Source organism: Schistocerca americana, chromosome 1, assembly GCF_021461395.2.
Source record: "Schistocerca americana isolate TAMUIC-IGC-003095 chromosome 1, iqSchAmer2.1, whole genome shotgun sequence".
NCBI classification, from domain to species: domain Eukaryota; kingdom Metazoa; phylum Arthropoda; class Insecta; order Orthoptera; family Acrididae; genus Schistocerca; species Schistocerca americana.
The window spans coordinates 1,116,211,871-1,116,231,801 of record NC_060119.1 but is presented as its reverse complement, the minus strand read 5'-3'; the positions used below and the strand labels follow the sequence as shown (position 1 = coordinate 1,116,231,801).

At 45.3% G+C, this 19,931-nt stretch overlaps 1 protein-coding gene across 4 annotated transcripts in view; it reads right to left on the bottom strand.

Moving 5' to 3' along the window:
• LOC124618836 (PH and SEC7 domain-containing protein) overlaps positions 1 to 19,931 on the bottom strand; it is an 814,418-nt gene that overhangs the window by 553,802 nt on the left and 240,685 nt on the right. The gene's annotated exons all lie outside the window — the stretch shown is intronic.

The window sequence follows — 19,931 nt, the reverse complement described above, 5'->3', positions numbered from 1 at the left end:
ATGTTATGGGCCTGTAATTTAGTGGAGTACTACTGCTGCTTTCCTTGAATATTGGGCTGACCTGTGCAACTTTCCAGTCTTTGGGTACGGAACTTTCGATGAGCGAACGTTGTACATGATTGTTAAGTATGGAGCTAATGCATCAGCTTACTCTGAACGGAACCTAACTGGTATAGTCTGGACCAGAAGACTTCTTTTATTAAGTGATTTAAGTTGCTTCTCTACTCTGAGGACATGTACTTCATTGTTATTCATGTTGGTAGCTGTTCTTGATTCGAATTTCTGGAATATTGGAAGTAAATATTCGTCGTCTTTGGTGGAGGAATTTTGGAAGTCTCAAAGAAGGCATTGATTGTGTCTTGCCGCTAGCACACTTCACATACGACCAGAATCTCTTTGGATTTTGTGCAAGGTTTCGAGACAAAGTTTCGTTGTGGAATCTAATATACACATCTCACATTGATGTCCGCGCTAAATTTCGAGCTTCTGTAAAAGATCGCCAATCTTTGAGATTTTGTAACTATTTAAATTTGGCATGTTTTTTTCGTTGTTTCTGCAACAGTGTTTTGATCCGTTTTGTGTGCCATTGGAGATCAGCTCCGTCGTTTGGTAATCTACTTGGTGGAAATCTCTCAATTGCTGCCGATACTATTTATTTGAATTCAAGACGCATTTGGTCTACATTTACGCTGTTAATTTGAAAGGAGTGGAGATTGTCTCTCACGAAGGCGTCAAGTTAATTTTTATCTGATCTTTTGAATAGGTATATTTTTCGTTTGTTTTTGCATGATTTGGGGGTTACAAAATTCAATCTCGCTACGACAACCGTGTGTTCACTAATCCTTGTATCCGTTTCGATGCTCGTGATTAACTAAGGATTATTTGTTACTAAGAGGTCAAATGCTCGAAATAATTTTCGAAGCCTGCGTTTAGCAGAATTTCGGATGTTTTATGGGTACCTCCGGAATTAAAAATGTATTTTCGCCAACATATCGAGGGTAAATCGAAGTCACCACTTTCTCTGAAAGCCGGATGGTTTTATTTAGGATTCAAATACACCATATTATTGCCCAGTCTTTTGTGATAAAACCCTATCTTTCAACTTAATTTCCGTTCAATGCGACGGCCCCTCGCCACATTACTAGGACGGCCTGTATGTCCGCGTGGTACCACTCTACAGGTAGATGTCGGAGCCATAGTCTTGCTGCATCAATAATTTCCCCATCCTCGACATAGGCCTACTGCTTCCCACAGAATGGACCCTTCACAGGGCCAAACAGATGGAAGTCGGAAGTGGGAGATCTGGACTATAGGGTGGATGAGGAAGAACAGTACAATAAAGTTTTGTGAGCTCCTCTCGTGTGCGCAGACTAGCGTGAGACCTTGCGTTGCCATTGAGAAGTAGAAAATCGTTTGCGATTTGTCGAGATGAAAACGCTGAAGTCGTTTCTTCAGTTTCTTGAGGGTACCACTACACAGTTCACAGCCGATCATTGCAGCATTAGGGAGAACATCAAACAGAACAACCCTTTCAGAGTCTCAGAAACCGTCGTCATAATTTTACCGGCTGAGGAAGCGGCTTCGAACTTTCTGCTCGGAGGAAAGTTGATGTGGCACGACTCCATGGATTGCCGTTTTGGTTTCCGGCTTCGAAGTGATGAACCCATGTTTCTTCGCCTGTGACGATTTCAGACAAAAAATTTTCAAGATAATCCTTGTAACGCGCAAGCAGTTCTGCACACTTCTGTCCAATTGAGCAGCGAGATGTTTGTTTGTGAACCGTCGATCACCTCGGATGAGAATGACCAAACGTTCCGTCATTGCTGGAGCCAGAGCTGTGTGCGGGGGGATGTACAGGTTTGCGCCACCTTGTTGCGATGATGGCAGACGCCTCGCCCAACGACACACCGTGCTATTGTTCACTGCCACGTTTTCGTGGACATCCTGCAAGCGCCTATGAATATCTACGATGCTTTGGCTTTCCGCCAGAAGAAACTCGATGACAACTCTTAGCTTAGAACGCATCTTCATTACAGACACAGTTTTGAAGGCTACGCAAGAGCGCCGCCACCTACCAGAACGCCATGAAACACTAGAGGCTGAAGCGACAATATTGCACGGAGTCCCACAACAAATCTGCATTTTTTTTTCAACCTAAATTGCCCGATAAGAAAAGTGTTGTGTTATATATTGAAGGTCCGTCATACACTCCGCGGATCATTGTGAAATGCGTGGCAGAGTGTGTTTTTTATTGTAGCATAAAGTAAGTTTTCTTCCCATACAGTTCAAGAACAGATGGTATGAAGAACGTCTCCTAGTGTGCTTTTCTGGCGGCTGTCTTCTGCCTAACTTTATCTGTACAAAACCTGGAACACAGGTACGTAGCCACGCACCTGTCGTACTTCCTAACCAGGTGTTCGATAGAATGCACTGCCTCTTTTACCAAGTGTCTATCAGTTGAGATTTCTTAACGTGTTTGTATTCTCTTTTACAAGTTATATAAGCATATCACCCATCACCATTCAAAAAAAAATCATTTTTTACTCTGTATTCAATAGAGGCGGAGGGGGGGGGGGTGTATTGTAGAACTTTGGTCTTTCTACACAAATATCCCAGTGAGATGGTAATGGGGCAGGGGCACGGGGGATTCCAACTGGGAGTAAGTGAGAGGGGATATCTAGTTCCGGAATTCGCCTGGCGCAAAATGGCCAGATTAGAAAACGGCAGGAACGTGATACATACAGCTGAAGACCGTTTTGCAGTGGATGTTATATGGTGCTGGTTGATAGTGGCGACGCGATGAGTATGTGACGCCTGGCGTTACACGCCAGATATCAGCAGTGTGGCGGCGGTGCCGCGAATGACGGCGGAAGTCACGCGGCTGAGTCACCGGCCGGCGCATTGTGTACACACCTGTGGCGGCCGCACACGGCCGGATGTCGCGCCGCTGACGGCGCTCTGTACGATCTGCGCCAACTACCGACCACTGTCCTCCCTTGCAGTGATAAATAAATAAATCTCTTTCCGCGTATGCGGAGGGCTGCAACTGCACAAGGCGCAGCTGAGGGTGACTTCACCGTTCAAAAGCAAAACGCGAGAAGAGGCGGAACACATTTGTGACGGTGACGTAAGGGCGCCAGAGGAGGAAAGAACTTAGTACCGAATTAGCTAACGAGGTATGATGCAGACGACAGAATGCACGGCGACAATTAAGAGCGGGAGGCACTCGTAGCATTAATAACTTGGGGCGGCGACGGCGTGATTTGCGAGACCTCTACCTCTGTACTCTACTGTGCTTTGCTTCTATGCTTCGTTATGGGTTTACAGAAAAAAATTATCCTGTCGCCATTTCTGTGTTTCGAGTAATTTTCAGACGGTATTCTTGCTGTATAATAAATTAGTGTAAACGATGTAGCATGTTCGCAATTATATTTGTACCTACTTACTACACAGAACTTAAGCAACGAGACTGAACTACTTTTAGTCATTAGACAGCATCCAACGTAAAATAAAAAGTCGCCGCCTAAATGTGAAATACTTGTGGAATAAAGCAAGGCAAAAATGAGCTTATCGTGACACTGCAAGTAAACATTCCTGTACTCAAGAGGGGCTTCGGTAACTCCTCTTCTATACAACGAGCAAGAAAATTTATATGTACGAGCGTAGGATTTCACAGTTGGAGTCCTTTCCAATAAAATCTTTCTAAGACTGTGACCACATCACACGTGATAGAACTACCAATATTCCGTCAGCCCTGATGCATGTTCCCTGCAATAGCTGGCGAAACTTCGGTAGTTTTGACGTATGTGAAGCGGAAACTTATCAAGAGGGATTTTTATAAAGTAAGACAATAGTTTCATAATCAAAATTAATGAACTATTACAACGTTTTCTGCAAAAAAACGACATAAATCTCAGACATATGAACCAGGTGGTTACAATTAAACTTTCCCTATTTAACACGTTACAATACGAAAACTATAAAATTACCAAATATGCGCAACCAGTCGCAAAATCATGTTTCATTTATTGACTTTTGCAAATCGATTTCAACTGATTAACAGCCATCATCGGTGCTTTCAACCAATATGTGCCCTGAGTAGAAACACTGTCTTAAGCAGAGGTCAAACGCCGGCCGGGGTGGCCGAGCGGCTCTAGGCGCTACAGTCTGGAACCGCGCGACCGCTACGGTCGCAGGTTCGAATCCTGCCTCGGTCATGAATGTGTGTGATGTCCTTAGGCTAGTTAGGTTTAAGTAGTTCTAGGGGACTGATGACCTCAGAAGTTAAGTCCCATAGTGCTCAGAGCCATTTGAACCAGAGCTCAAACATAAACATGGATCCCACCATTCAAAATACGGAAACTAGTTACCCTACGAGAACTAAACTTGGTAGCATTAATGTCCACAGTATGGGGTGTAGAAGCTCTATTACCAAAGCAACAGTAATGATGCAGCTGCACTTTGAGAATATCGCCGGCAGAAAGGATTACGGAAGGGTCCTCTTTCTCCACCTGCTGTGCGGAGCATGAAGAAGTTCGAATCAACTGGAGAATGGAGCGTCGCTCCGGGAAGAGACCGACGACCGGTTACATCACAGGTGGTTGATGAAATCTGCTAGCCAACATCCCAAAGATAATCGGGCACACATGCGGTTCCTCTTCGTCGAAATGTTTTGGCTCAAACTCGTCTAGGGGTTGAACCGCACGTTCTAAATTAGTCACTTGTGACCTTTTGGTTAAACTGTCTAGCTGATGGCAAGTTTGCGAAATAGAAGTTAACATAACACATAATAACAGTAATAATAATATCGGGAACTAAATTAACGACCAATAAATGGTGTGGGCCACAAAGTTGCGATTTTGTTAGAACAATGCTTATTCAGAAAGCAAACTAATAGAAAGTGGTAGTATTTAGAGCTACTGTTACACTCGAGCGCATATCCATTTGACACAGTTCGATTATTCACAATCTCATCGCGAATTACAAGTTCGATATTCCACCTCGTTAACTATGCTAAAATTTGGAGTTCACACTAGGCGTGCGGCTGCTCACCGCTCAGACGAAGTCCCGCGATACCACATAACGCGACATTTTCTAAGTCGTTTCGCTTCCTAACTGGCTAAAGACCGACAGTCCGCTTTCGCGTCTCAATCCAAACTGTACCCTTTGGTGTCTCCAGCCGAACTGTCCGCTTTGGCGTCTGCACCTGCACTGCACCCTTTGGTGTCTAGACAAGAACTGCCCTCCGCCCGTCTCCGACTGCGTATCCCGCGTGCCGAACATTTCGCTCAACTGACTAGCGCAGTTCCCTTTCCTGAAGCCGTCCATCTGATTGGTTACAGCTTATTCTAGATTATTTTACATTTCAACATATTTAAATAACCAAAGCTTGACCACTTTCACGTTCTAAATAAAGTAACAATAATATACACTGTTACATTCTTTTACATAAAACCAATACAATTTCCTTCTTAACTTTGAATGTCACGGCCAGTAGCCTTGCACTAATGTGCTTTCTGGTAAATAAATAAAGAACAAAGTAAGTATTATGCACTGAACTTTACAACAAATATTCTATTACCTAATGATTGAATAAGGTGTCATGCTGTCATCGTTCACTGTGTTTTGTGTGGAGGAAATGATGATCTGATGCTTAACTGAAAATACTGATAGTTTAAATTTACGATATCTTTTAAACAAATGAAGTTACAGAGTTGATATTTAGAACGTTTGTCATTTTAATGATGCACTTATATATGAAATGTCGATCGTTAAGATCGACTAAAGCTTTCAGATGTTAGCATTCAAGCCTTTGGTACAAAACTTGTTAATTTCACTTTAACAGTAAGTCCTAAACTATTATAGATATGATCAATAATCCAGTTTTATTGGAATCATCACGAAAATTTATGGAGGATGGCAAATTAAAATTACTGTGGCTTCATTCCTTGATTACTACAGAATTAAATAATTTCCATAAATGTTTCCCTTTATGGCCGATCTTAGGTCCGCCATATTTAACACTGCTAAGTTTCCTCGGCCACAAGAGCCTTCTACTGGGTTTCCCTGTGATGTAGGTTCTCGTCTGTCTCACTCGCACACTACAGCCCTTAGGTCTCAATAGACAATAGTCGCCTGTGAGTTTCCCCATATCGTGGTGAATGTGCGCCCTTTGTGTGCATCCGGTCCTGGACAAAAGGGTTCGTTTCACATTTCCTGAAGGCTGACTCTTTCGGCCATATGTTTAAATTAGAGGGCAGTGCTCGTTAACTCACAAATCGCTGTTGCTATGGCAGACAACGCTCCGCGAAATTCCCGACCGCCAGGCAGCGTGCGTATTGTGTCACGACAGTTTAACATCCCGTGATCCACTGTACGAAAAGTGCTTCAAACCAGTCTCAAATGGTATCCGTACAAGATCCATATCGTACAGCAGCTTGCACCATAGGACGCACAACGAAGTGGGAACTTTTCTCTCCACCTTCTCACAAAGATTGAAGTTGAAGAGGGCTGGCTATGGACCATCCTATGGACGGATAAAGCGCATTATTCTCTGACGGGTGAGGTGAACACACAGAACTGCCGAGTGAGGGAATCTTCATCTCCAGTCACTTCGCATGAGGTTCCTCTGTATACGTGTCATCGTACGGCTACGTTCTTCATTGGCCCACTCTTTTTTGAACAGTTTGGCGCTCAAGGACAAAATAAGTGCAGTGTGACTGGTCAGCGTTACTGTGATATGTTTCGCCAGCATGTCATATCCGCCCTACAGGAGAGAGACGCATAGAACTCAACAGTTTTCACGCACGATGGGGCCCCACTGCACATCGCTCGTGAAGTTCACCCGCTTCTCCGAAACACATTTGGAAACGATCGAATTATCAGCCGGTCGTTTCCAAATACTTGGCCGGCACGATCACCTGATCTCACTCCCTGTGATTTCTGGTTGTGGGGCTAGGTGAAGGACAGAGTTTACCAGGGGAACATTCACACACGTGCTGATCTGAAGCGCATCACATGAAGAGAAGTAGCCAGCATATCTACGGACATGTTTCCTCCTGCTGTGCAGAATGCAATCCTGCCCTTTCTCACTTTACTGGGCATTGAGGGGCGCCATATTGAGCCCCTTTTGTAGCAGTAATGGTACCGGTATGTAGTGGTATGATGTACCGTAACAGCACATTAAAACTATTTCAATTGGACTGGTTCTACATTACCTTTGCCATTAATACTACGAAGTTTCGCACTCGTACGGTAATTAGTTTCCCTACAACAACATGTTAAACAGGTATAAAACAATTGTGTTTTCTAACTGTCACAACTAACATAAAAAATTGCCGAACGTGGACTGGTGTTAAACTGTGAACGATCTCGTACTGTTATAATGGAATTTGCAACGTATGTATTGTTTCCAACAAAAAGCCAATAAAATTTTATAATGGACTGATTAGGGACGTGAAACTGGGAGAAGCCTTATTTATCCAGCGATGCTACTGAACTTTCGTTTTCCAGGCACAGAGGAAGAAAACAAGATTGCTGATAAGAAGCCGCATGTTTTGGCAGCGCGAAACGCACACTTAACCGTAGCATGTTAGCGGCTGGACACCCCTGTAGTGTCTTTTTTTATTTATTTATTTATTTGGCCTTTGAGTGAGTACTCAATGTAGCCATCGGTAACACACAGTGACAATGTACACATAATTGAATAAACAAATACAGAAATGCATATTTACAAGAATAGAAAGCTTAGCTGTTACAGTTTTGTACATAATGTTTTAAAAATTTGAATTGAATTGAATTGGAAAATAATTGAAAGTGTCTTGGCTTACAATTCACACCAATTCTGAAATATCTTCATCAGCAAGACATAATTATAATTTACGTACACCATTAAAACCTGCAGATTGTGAGCAGTACTCTCGATGAAGTTAACTATCACTTTATATAGACGAACGTCTTCAGTACACAAAAGAGAAGAAGCTGATTGAGGAAGATGGTAGCCCATACTCAGCAATGTCTTCAGAAAGACCAACCGTTCACGGTCAAATTTGGGGCACATAAATAAGATGTGGTTGACATCAGCTTCCGACTCAGGATCACACTCACATGCTGGTGAACTGTAAACGTTGATCCGACGTAGATGTTGTGGGAAAGAGGCATGATTAAAGCGGAGTCTTATGATGGTAGAAATCGTGGATCGGTCCAGATGTGTCCTCATGAACTACGGCTGTGAAGGAATCCGAGGTTGTAGCACTGCGTAATAACAGCCTTTTGTCTGTTGAGAAACGTTCCACATTTCCTGCCATTGTTGTCTTGCGTGATCCTTGACTTCACGTAAGTAGTCTGTATAAGGAAGGTGCAGATCCAGGACGGTGCCTAAGGTTGCCGCTTGTTTGGCTAATGCATCAATTTCATCATTATAGAGGATACCAGAGTGGGAAGGTACCCACAACAAATGGATCGTCCGGCCCGTGCGTGTGCTGCGAATATATTCAGATATCACATCCAAGATATAACTGTTGGTTGTTTTGTTCCATCGACTGTACTGAATGTTTTTAAGAACGCTTTGCGAGTCAGATACTATCAATATCTTGGGGAAGGAAGTGCTAGAGCCAAACTTAAGTGCTTCCAAAACTGCCACTGTCTCCGCCGTAAAAATAGAAGTGCTCGTAGGCAGTTTGAAGGTTTTGCGGATCTGGATCTGAGGGCAGAAAAAAGCGCATCCTGTACACTCTTCTTGTGGAATTTTGGAGCCATCGGTATATACACAGAGAAAACCCGGCCATTGTGCTTGAACGAGACGATTGAAGCCAACGTTGACATTAGTACTGTCCAGCCATGTCGTACTTGAATAATGGACTGGGATCTGGGAGGAGAGCGTTTGAAGATCATATTCAAAAACAGGTAGATGCACTGAACGGCGTATAGAATGTATGACAGGTGACCAAGTGTCGAACCTGGCACAAACGGCTGGCACTTTATTCCTCCTGTGGGATGCAATCCACAGTCGATAAATGCAGCCTCTACTTTGATAGACGGAACTGTCCATAATGGCCATGCCTTTAATGTAGAATTTGTCCGATAACATTTGGCGCCTAATGCTCAAGGGCATCTCCCCTGCTTCTATTAAAAGGGCGTTGGTGGGCGTCGATCGCATGGCTCCAAGACAGGTACGAATGGCTCTATACTGAAGAGTATCTAATTTGGAGAGATGAATGTTTGCCGCAGTGTGGTAGAGTTAGTGCTTGGGAGTGAGAGAGTGGACAGGGCGGGCCAGGCGGGCACCTGCTCCACGCAGTCGCAGCCCCTTCTATTTTCGTCGCGTCGCCAGACAGGCAGATGTTTTCTCAGCCGGCACATGACGTACGGCTCGGCGCCTACATTACATGCAGACGTCAGCTGGAGATCTCGTCTCTGGTGCAGGATACTGACGTAGGATCCGGGATGGACCAGCTACAGTACCTGCGCTGGCGACATTCGCGGCCAGAGAGGTATTTTTCGCTAAAAATACTACAGTCTGTTAGGACACTTCAGTTAATACGGAAAAATTTCATAAATGTCAACCGAGAGAATACAGAAATTAGTTTAGCACTTTGCATTTTTCTGCATTGTAAATCTTCTTCGCGTTTCAATTCGAGAGTTTTTAAATCAAAATTATATTTTAATTGGAATGCTGTACGTCCACTAATCTCTGCAGGAATGTGTGGGTGTACAACGTCTGTCCACCGTACTATTTTAAGTACCTATTCCATATCAATACAGCCGGGTCTTCGCTGCGTTTAACCCCACATTTTTTTAAACAGGTGAAAACACGTTTATCAACTGCTTCAGAACGCAGGTCGCAGTTCAAACAGATAAATCCGTACGCTGCAAATAATGATAGCGTAAAAATCTCCACCCGTGAAAACATTATGATTACTAGACGCACAAAACGTTTCCCATGCAGTCATTAAAAAATCTGAATTCGCTTTCAACAATGTCGACGTAATATTAGAAAGGAAGGAAGGAAGGAAGAAAGAAACAAAGAAAGAAAGATTGCTAACGGTCCTTCAAAGACAAGGTCATTACAGCACACCATTGCGTTTGACAAGGTTGAAGAAGGAAATCGATGGTGTCATTTTCAACACAATCATCTCGCCATTCAGCTTAATCGATCTTGGGGAAACACAGAAAATTCTAAATCTCGATGGCCGGGCGGGAATTTGAATCGCTGTCCTCCTGAATCGAGTGCGGTGTCTTCTAACTGTGTCAACTCTATCAGTTACGTCAGACACTGCATGTATACTCCTTATAGGGACAAACGTAACTATTCATTTACTAGCAGACTTCTTTAAAAACATTCCAGAAAATAGGAGTGCAGCAATTAAGTGATTTACGAACAATAAGTATAGTGCACACCTTTTTAACTTGGTTGTCTTTAAATGGAGTTGCATAGTACAGGACAAGCAAGTGCCTTAATGGAGAGGAGTAATGCAGGGGAATTATGTTTCGTAAGAAGTGTCAGCCCTCCCTGTGGATAGATAGCGTTCTTATCGGAGAAGGAGTTGTGAGTAGCACTTGCGATGAATCCAGAATTCCTTCGTCATTCATTCATTCATTCACACACACACACACACACACACACACACACACACACACACACACACACACACACGAAAGGTTGAGAACCACTGCTCTATGGGCTTTTCAGGAAGTAAGTACAATGTACAGTGCACCCATAAGTGTAAACTACGTAAGCACAAAATCTTTGTTAAATTTTAGGACGCAACTGTAAAATCTTCTGTAAACTACACATCACAAAAAAAATTTATATTTTAATACACAAACGCAAATCTTGCAAGAAGTCAACGCTACCATCTGACAATGAGTTCAGACCGGAAATTCGGAATAGTAAATAAAATCATTTCAACAATACTTGTGGCTGATCGCAGTATTTCCAATAGCGTAATTTACGAAAACAGCTGCGGTGTTTTCCTACCAAAATGGATCAAATGACGCATATATTCTTTGTTGTGTCCACGCACGACACGCTCCTAAAACATTTATTGCTGCCATAAACGCTTCAGTATCTTTTTATGGGCCATCAATTTTTTTTCTTTTTTTCTGTTTAATACCGCCTCTACAGCAGCCACACCACCTCCAGTTATTACATCGTCTCCACACAGACACAATGGATGTGTCAAGCAAGAATATTAAGAACCGTAAAAGAAGCATAGTACTACAGTGCAATGCAAGAAGCATACAAGACAGACATGTAAAAAATATACCAAATGAAGAAAGGTAAGAAGGAAGATAAGAGTTTAATGCCCCGTCAACAACGAGGTAAGCCGGCCGAAGTGGCCGTGCGGTTAAAGGCGCTGCAGTCTGGAACCGCAAGACCGCTACGGTCGCAGGTTCGAATCCTGCCTCGGGCATGGATATTTGTGATGTCCTTAGGTTAGTTAGGTTTAACTAGTTCTAAGTTCTAGGGGACTAATGACCTCAGCAGTTGAGTCCCATAGTGCTCAGAGCCATTTGAACCATTTGAACAACGAGGTAATCAGAGATTGAGCATGAGCTCGGATTAAGGAAGGAAATCGGGCGTGCCCTATCAAATGAACCAACCCGGCATCTGCCTGAAGCTATTTAGGAAAATAACGGAAATTTAATTCGGGATAGAGGAGTCCCGTGTGCTAGCAGATAAGACGGGGGAGGTAGCGAGGGAGAGAGTGAGAGAGGGAGGGGGGAGGGGAAGGGGGGCAACTCACCACCTCGCTATATGGATACACAAGCCGCATACACTACTCGATCACAATTATCTCGACACCTTTAATATGTGGCATGTTCACCCTTCGTGTTTATGACGGCTCAAACATTGTTGGGCACATTTTCAATGAGGTGTCTTAATGCTGGTGGAGGAATGGCGGCCCATTCTTCCTCAAGAGCCGAAACGAGAGAAGAAAATAATGTTGGATGCTGGAACCTGGAGCGGACTCGGCGTTCTAACTTATTCCACAGGTGTTCCTTTTTGTTCAGGTCAGGCCAGTCCATTTCAAGAACGTTACTGTCCACAAACCACTGCCTCACAGAGCCTGCTAAAAATGAGAGGAAGCGTTGTTATTATAATACAGACAATTATCGTCTCCGAACTATGCCTCTACTGTAAGCAGTACTCAAAGCTTCCTTAACATAAGGCAGCATACGAGTATTTCAACCGCACTTGGCGGTCATCTTCAGGCCTAATAACACACAAAGAGATATAATCTGAAAAGACCGGTGGTTTAAAATACCATAATAGGCTAAAAATCACACAACGTACCATAATATCGCTAAATCACAACTTGCCATACTAAATGCCTTGCAAACCTCGCGCACTAACATAGGATCAGGCACCTGCTTGTTGGCGCGCAGGTTTGAGTAGCTTCCACCACTATTACATACATATCCGACAACTTCCGAATGAGAAAAGCAAAAACAATAATTAATCTAGCAGCTGATTGATTCGCAATGGGAGGCTCGTTATATTTAACAATAAAAATATGAACAGTTTTATCTCTTGGTGTTGATTTCAGTGAAATCATAAAATAACGCAAGGATCATCAACCATAAACGGTACTGCTACTAAAATAGCAGAGTTCATGAAGAGGTGCAGAAGGTGAGTTAAATAAAACCATAAAGAACAGAAGCCGCACAAAAGTAGTTTTTACAATGGCAGCACTCGACTGCAACCGGCAGATCCAGCCCGTGCTGGTCGATTATGTCCTCGACGACCCTCCGTTGCCAAGATACGGACACTTGCCTCTGACTATCCTTTAGATTTGTACTCGTATAACAGAATTTGAACGTAGGATTTCGCCGTTATTCACTTTCAGTTTCCAGCCAGCTTTCTGTTCCTATTGCTATGTGGGCACTGATACCTTTATTGAGCAAGACTATTTTTTTATTACCTTGCCGGTCGAGGTGGCCAAGCGGTTCTAGGCGCTTCAGTCCGGAACCGCGCGACTGCTACGGTCGCAGGTTCGAATCCTGCCTCTGGCATGGATATGTGTGATGTCCTTAGGTTAGTTAGGTTGAAGTAGTTCTAAGTTCTAGGGGACTGATGACCTCAGATGTTAAGTCCCATAGTACTTAGAGCCATTTGAACCAATTTTCTATGACCTTACAGTTCACTACTTCAAATGGCTCTGAGCACTATGGGACTCAACTGCTGAGGTCATGAGTCCCCTAGAACTTAGAACTAGTTAAACCTAACTAACCTAAGGACATCACAAACATCCATGCCCGAGGCAGGATTCGAACCTGCGACCGTAGCGGTCTTGCGGTTCCAGACTGCAGCGCCTTTAACCGCACGGCCACTTCGGCCGGCACAGTTCACTACTACCCGCAATTTAAAACACTCAGTAATATTTTCTTTCTGATAGCCAAGACTTAAGTTCTTCTTAGAGAGGAGCGTGGATGATCTTTTCTGATTATGGTAGGTAACTCAATACTCACTCTACGGAGGGGTTTCAAAGATTCAAATGGCTCTGAGCACTATGCGACTTAACTTCTGAGGTCATCAGTCGCCTAGAACGTAGGACTAATTAAACCTAACTAACCTAAGGACATCACACACATCCATGCCCGAGGCAGGATTCGAACCTGCGACCGTAGCGGTCACGCGGTTTCAGACTGAAGCGTCTAGAACCGCACGGCCACAACGGCCGGCGGAGGGGTTTCACAAAAAGAAAACCCGATGTGTGCGCCACACGCACTCTGCTACCCGTTTAGCACGGTTGCTTTTATTTTGCCACAAAAGTGTATAAACAGGTGATAGTAAAGTAGAAACAATGTGAAGAATACAGAACGTGAACAACTGCAACATCCATAACGATAGACAAAAATATTCTTTCTTTTTTCAGCTTAACGGATTTAGACACACATTCCAACAACCGGTTAATATGCTCAGTATGGGATGTGACCACTTCTAGCAGTAATACAGGCCTGACAATGACGGGGCATGCTACGAATGATGTCATCAGTCTCATTCTGATGCAATAACTCCCATTCTTGCTGCCGAGCAGCGCGCAGTCTTGGAAAGTGGTTGGTGGATGCTGATGTGATGCAAGCCGTCTCCCTAGAGCATCCCGGGCATGGTATATGGAACCTAAATCGGGAGAGCGAGCAGGCCACGACATGCGCGCAATATCACCCGTTCCCAAGAAAACATTAAGCACCCTGGTCTCTACGAGGTGGAGCTAACGCTCCGCCTCACGGAGAACCGGTGGTTATCGTACACCAATACTAAGTCTGAGTCCACACCACCTCACAACAATCGCAGAAGGTGGTCTCAAGATCTCGTCACGATACCTGACGCAAGTAAAACCTTGCCGATTTACCCGTACAATTTCATAAAGAGGGGTTCGAATGGTAAACATAATCCCTGCCCTCACCATTAGAAATCCTCCTCGATATCGGTCTCTTTCCACAATGTTTGCGCTCCTAAATCGTGTTCCACGTTCACTCCAGAAGCGAATCCATCGAGAACCACTCCAGACTAAATTGGGACTCATCTGCGAAAAGAAAATTGGCCCACTGTTTGAGCACCCAGGTGGCATGTTGACGACTCCACTCTAGACGTTCCCTTATGGAAGACGCGTCAGAGGTGCACATACAGTAGGTCTCCCACAATAAAGGCCACTCTGTCGAAGCCTTCTGTGCACCGTTGCCTCGGTACAACACGTGCTGCGACCTCACAAGTCAGCTGCCGTGCAGTACTAAGTTGGTGTCATCGTGCCCTTACAGCTAAATAAAGGTCTTCTGTTCTGAAGTCATATGTGGCCGGCCTTGCCTTCGTCTTCGAGATACGGTTTCGGTCTCTATAAACTGTCATCACATCTGGGAAACAACAGAACAATTCACATTACGTCATCGCGCCATATCAGTTTGTCCTGATTCCTTTCTTTCTATGGCCTTCCACCTCGGAGTGTCTTGTAGGTATCTCCTCTGTGCCGCAATGCACCATCTGTGATTAAGTACACAAAGATTGTGGATGTGGGACTACCCGACAAACACTACCTCGTTTCACAGGTGCCCTGACGTCATCGTTGGCATGGTTGTTAGTTGACAGGAATGCCATCGTCCGTGCAGAACACGAACGTACGGACATCTGGCTGACAGTCTGTATGATTGGTTGGTTGGTTGGTTTGGGGAAGGAGACCAGACGGCGTGGTCATGGGTCTCATCGGATTAAGGAAGGATGGGGAAGGAAGTCGGCCGTGCCCTTTCAGAGGAACCATCCCGGCATTTGCCTGGAGTGATTTAGAGAAATCACGGAAAACTTAAATCAGGATGGCCGGACGCGGGATTGAACCGTCGTCCTCCCGAATGCGAGTCCTGTGCCTAACCACTGCGCCACCTCGCTCGGTCAGTCTGTATGATTATACCGTAATTAGACACTGGTCGGGGAAATGGTTTATTGCTTTCATTTTGGACACCGGTGTATTTAATGGTTTCGGATATTTAGCCGAGCTGCTGTTTCCATTTCTACGCACAATACTCTGAAAACCGACCCAATCATCGGCTTCAGATGCTGCAACTCTATGCGTATTCTTATCCGGATTGCAACCAAACTGTTTATATATATATTCAAATGAAACCCGGTCACTAGTGTAAAGTAAAGGTTACGATTTTATTAACTCAAAAGTCTAATTATACACAGTACACGTACTCAAAAATAGTCGCCAAAACTGTTGGTACATTTATCCCATTGCGACACTAGACGGTCGATCCCATCCTTGAAGACGCTAGTACGCTGCTGTCGGACCCAGCCCTGGACCCAGTCTCACACTTCGTCGTCCGTTGCGAATCGATGTCCGCGAATAGCTTGTTATACAGGTCCAAACACATGAAAGTCACACGGTGAAAGGTCGGGACTGTACGGTGGATATTCCAGCGTTTCCCACCGAAACTGCTGCAATGTCGTCTTCACCGTATTAGCCGTGTGTGGGTGGGCATTATCATGCAGGAGGATAACGCCTTTGGACAACATGCCTCGGCGTTTCGACTTGATGGCTCGTCTAAGATTCTGTAAAGTGGCTTGATAACGCTGGGCGTTGATGGTGGTTCCCTGTTCGAGGAACTTGCCCAGCAGTGGGCCCTTGTGTTCAAAAAAGGACATCATGACCTTACCAGAACTGGTATGCACGGCCTTTGATTTCGTTGGAGTTGGTGAAGTCGCATGTTTCCACTGCTTGCTCTGACGCTTGCTTTCCGGTTCAAAACAGTGACACCACGTTTCGTCACCTGTGACAATACGCGACAGAAAGCCGTATACCACCTCATGATAACGTTGCAGACGACTCAAAGACAGCGCCATTCGAGTATTGCGTTGTTCGGCGGTCAGTTGGTGAGAACCCATTGCGCACAATTTTTCAAAACTTCAAGTGTTGATGCATTATGGTGTGGGCGTTGCCCATGCTAATACGCAGTAACCGACGGATCTCGTAAACGGTGATTCTGCGGTTGTCCAAGACTGAAGCATTCACTTCGTCAACCATTTCCGGTGTGGTAACACGATAAGCCTATCCAGGACGAGCATCGTCATCCAGTAACTTTCGCCCCTCAAGGAATCGTTTGCGCCATTCCACAACACTTTAACGACTCACACTGTACTCACCGTACACAGCCATCACCCATCGATACACTTTACGACCTCCAACTCCCTCCGAGGCCAAAAATCGAATCGCTCCCCGTTGTTTCTGCTTACTCGCCTGCGTGTTCGGTAGTGGACGATAACTTGTGTGACCACTTTCTACTTGGCGTGAAACCAAACTGGCGCTATGCTACATCAAACGGCGTGCATGCGTCAGTCTCTCTACCAATAGATGGCGCCACCATACCGCAGTTATGTGGTGCCACCGTACGCACCGTACGCAAAGGTAGACGCATTCACCAGGCTTCATTTGAATTTATGTATTTATTCTTATGGCTAGGGCCCCCCGTCGGGCAGACCGTTCGCCGTGTGCCGGTCTTTCAATTTGACGCCACTTCGGCGACCTGCAGTCGATGATGATGATGATGATGATGATGATGATGATGGCAGCACAACACCCAGTCTCTGGGCGGAGAAAATTCTCCGATCCAGCCGGGAATCGAACCTGGGCCCAGAGGATTGACAATCCGTCACGCTGACCATTCAGCTACCGGTGGCGGACTTCATTTGAACGAACATCATACTTTTCATTTTCTAGGTAAAGCGGACTGTTCAAGCAACGAGAACCAGTGACTTTTCAGCCAATTACCAGAGAGGCCTGAGAGAGTCCCAACTTGTGAGGGGTTTCTGGTCCTAGGCAAAACCACCGAAGCCTAGTACACAGAGCAACGTCGAAGACTTCCTCGGCACACATGCAGAGTTTCCCGTTCGCAGCCGATGGCGTGAAGCAATTTTGGTGTCGAGTCGCTGCTTGGTAGCCGTGTTCGACATCCAGCGCCCACTACTCCCTTTGATACTCTTTTGTTGTTCAGAGCCCGCAGTGTTAACCCATGAAACGCACATTCTCTCAGTGTCTTCCAGCATCGCTGTACGAGATGGCCGGAGAGATCTGAATAAACTGAATTCCGGACAGAAAATCTCGTTAAATTAAAACCTTGTTTTGATAGACTCCTACGATGTCCCAGAAACTTGGGCGTTTGTACCACAATACTGGTCCTATAGTGTTTAATGTTATGATTATATTCGAGACAGTACTCGGCGTTTTGATTAATTGATTTAGTAGCATCCATCACCAGAAACACTTGAAAGCTGGTTGCGGTTCAGGCAGCGAGTACGCAAAGCGGCTCCTGAAGAAGACGACTGGTTCAGTCCTCTAACTACTGTTCATAAAAGAGGAACCAGTAACTGGGTTGAGCTTCCGGAAGTACACCATTCACCTTTACAAGTAATCAACCACGACAAAAGAACATGAAATCTCACTTGAACTTTTACCAACACCATGTGCCACTTCCATCACCGTAGCGGTGTCAGAATGGTTTGAAAATCATTCTGCGGACATCAGAATGCTGCCCCTGCGCCTAGTCTCCCTCCGCCCGCCCTCTCTCTCTCTCTCTCTCTCTCTCTCTCTCGAACAGTTCAAGTGTCCACAATCTATAGCCATTTAGCGACACACGCTTTCCTTATACCAAGCTTTCAGCACTCTCCCTGCGCAGCAGACATGCCATCATGGATGAATGTGGCTAGCAGGAGCTTCCCGATGTCACGTTAGGTTCCATCCCCTCTGTCACACGCTACCCGGCCGCTGTTTGTAATTCAGCTGCTCCAATTGTTTATTCTTCAGCGCTTTCCCCGGGGTTCCCCTGTAAGATGCTTTACAACAGGGCGTGTGTTTCGGCGCGGCCTGGAGTCTTCAGGGGTGGCGCCGGCGGCGAGCTGCCGGGCCGCCTTGACAAACGCCCTCTGCGATAAGACGGCTCTGAAATACTGCGAACTTCCGCAGAAAAGCGCCACAACACACGAACGTGACCGGACTGCCTTGTATTCGCGCCGGAGTACCAAAGCGGCCAGATTCGGTTTCAACAGCACTACGCAGTAGCAGACGTACGAGTTTTGGCGCGGAACAACACTAATCTGTACAACTAGAGGCGGAGTGAGAGAGAAAACGAAAACACGGACGGAGGGGATAACATGCAGCGATAAGTGAGCTCTTAGATTAGTCATTCCACACAGCACCCGTACAGGAAGGCTCGCTTACAAGCTTATCTGAGCTGAAACGTTGCACTATGGTAGCCATTTCGTTTCCCTAACAAGTCACCCAACAATCAACGATCTTATATCACAAGAGAACAATTCGAACCCAAATAAATTTGGTGCCTCTCTGATACGAAACTGGAAAGACGTCCGGTAAAAATGCATTGGTAACATAATGCGTCCAATTAAATTAGTGAACTTTCCGCCAAGCATTTCAGCGCACAGTGCGCTAGGGAGGCGAGCCAGACCCAGATCGAATCACCGCACCGGGTCAGCACTGCTGGATCTGCTACATTCGGCAAGCCCGACATTTTTTGCTCTTTCTCAAGCTCATTAGACATCTACATTTCAACGAAAATAGTTGTTTATCCCTGCAGAAAACGCTTTCTCGGTTAACGTCACATGATAATGCGCGCGCGCGCGCGCGCGCGCGCGCGCGCGCACACACACACACACACACACACACACACACACACACACACACACACACACACACACAGAGAGAGAGAGAGAGAGAGAGAGAGAGAGAGAGAGAGAGACGGGACGACGGCACGGGCGCCGGTATCTAATCAGCCAGAGCGGGCCGGTATGCGCTGGCTCTCATCGAATGTAGGCGGAACTGGCGTTTTTCGCCTTGTACGCCTACTGTGGCAGTGTCGGGGATACTATAAATAGAGTCACATTACTCACTGTCTGCTTCCAACACTTCGTATAAGCAAAGCAATCTGCAAGGAAATACTTCTTTTCGAAAACGTATAAAAACGGAGAAATGGGCAGGCAGCAACATCCTGTGAAGTCAGAAGACGTGAGGCTTTTTAACAATTCGAGTGCGGAATGGAGAGCAAAGAGGAAATTTCTGAAGGCGTTGCGACGGCTTCAACGTTCGTTCATGGAGTCCGCTCGCACGGAATTTCGTTTGCCTTCGACTGCCCTCAGTAGCAAGTCGTCTCAGAAGAGCTACAGTAGCAGAGCCTACTGCTACGACAAATGTTCACAAAATATACCAAGTTATGTCATGTGATAGCAAGGACAAGCAGTGCCAGACAGTAGTTCGTGTCTCCACATTAACATAGCTTTTTACACTGACATGTTAACTTACATAGGTCGTAACAAAAAATGGTTCAAATGGCTCTGAGCACCATGAGATTTAACTTCTGAGGTCATCAGTCCCCTAGAACTTAGAACTACTTAAACCTAACTAACCTAAGGACATCACACACATCCATGC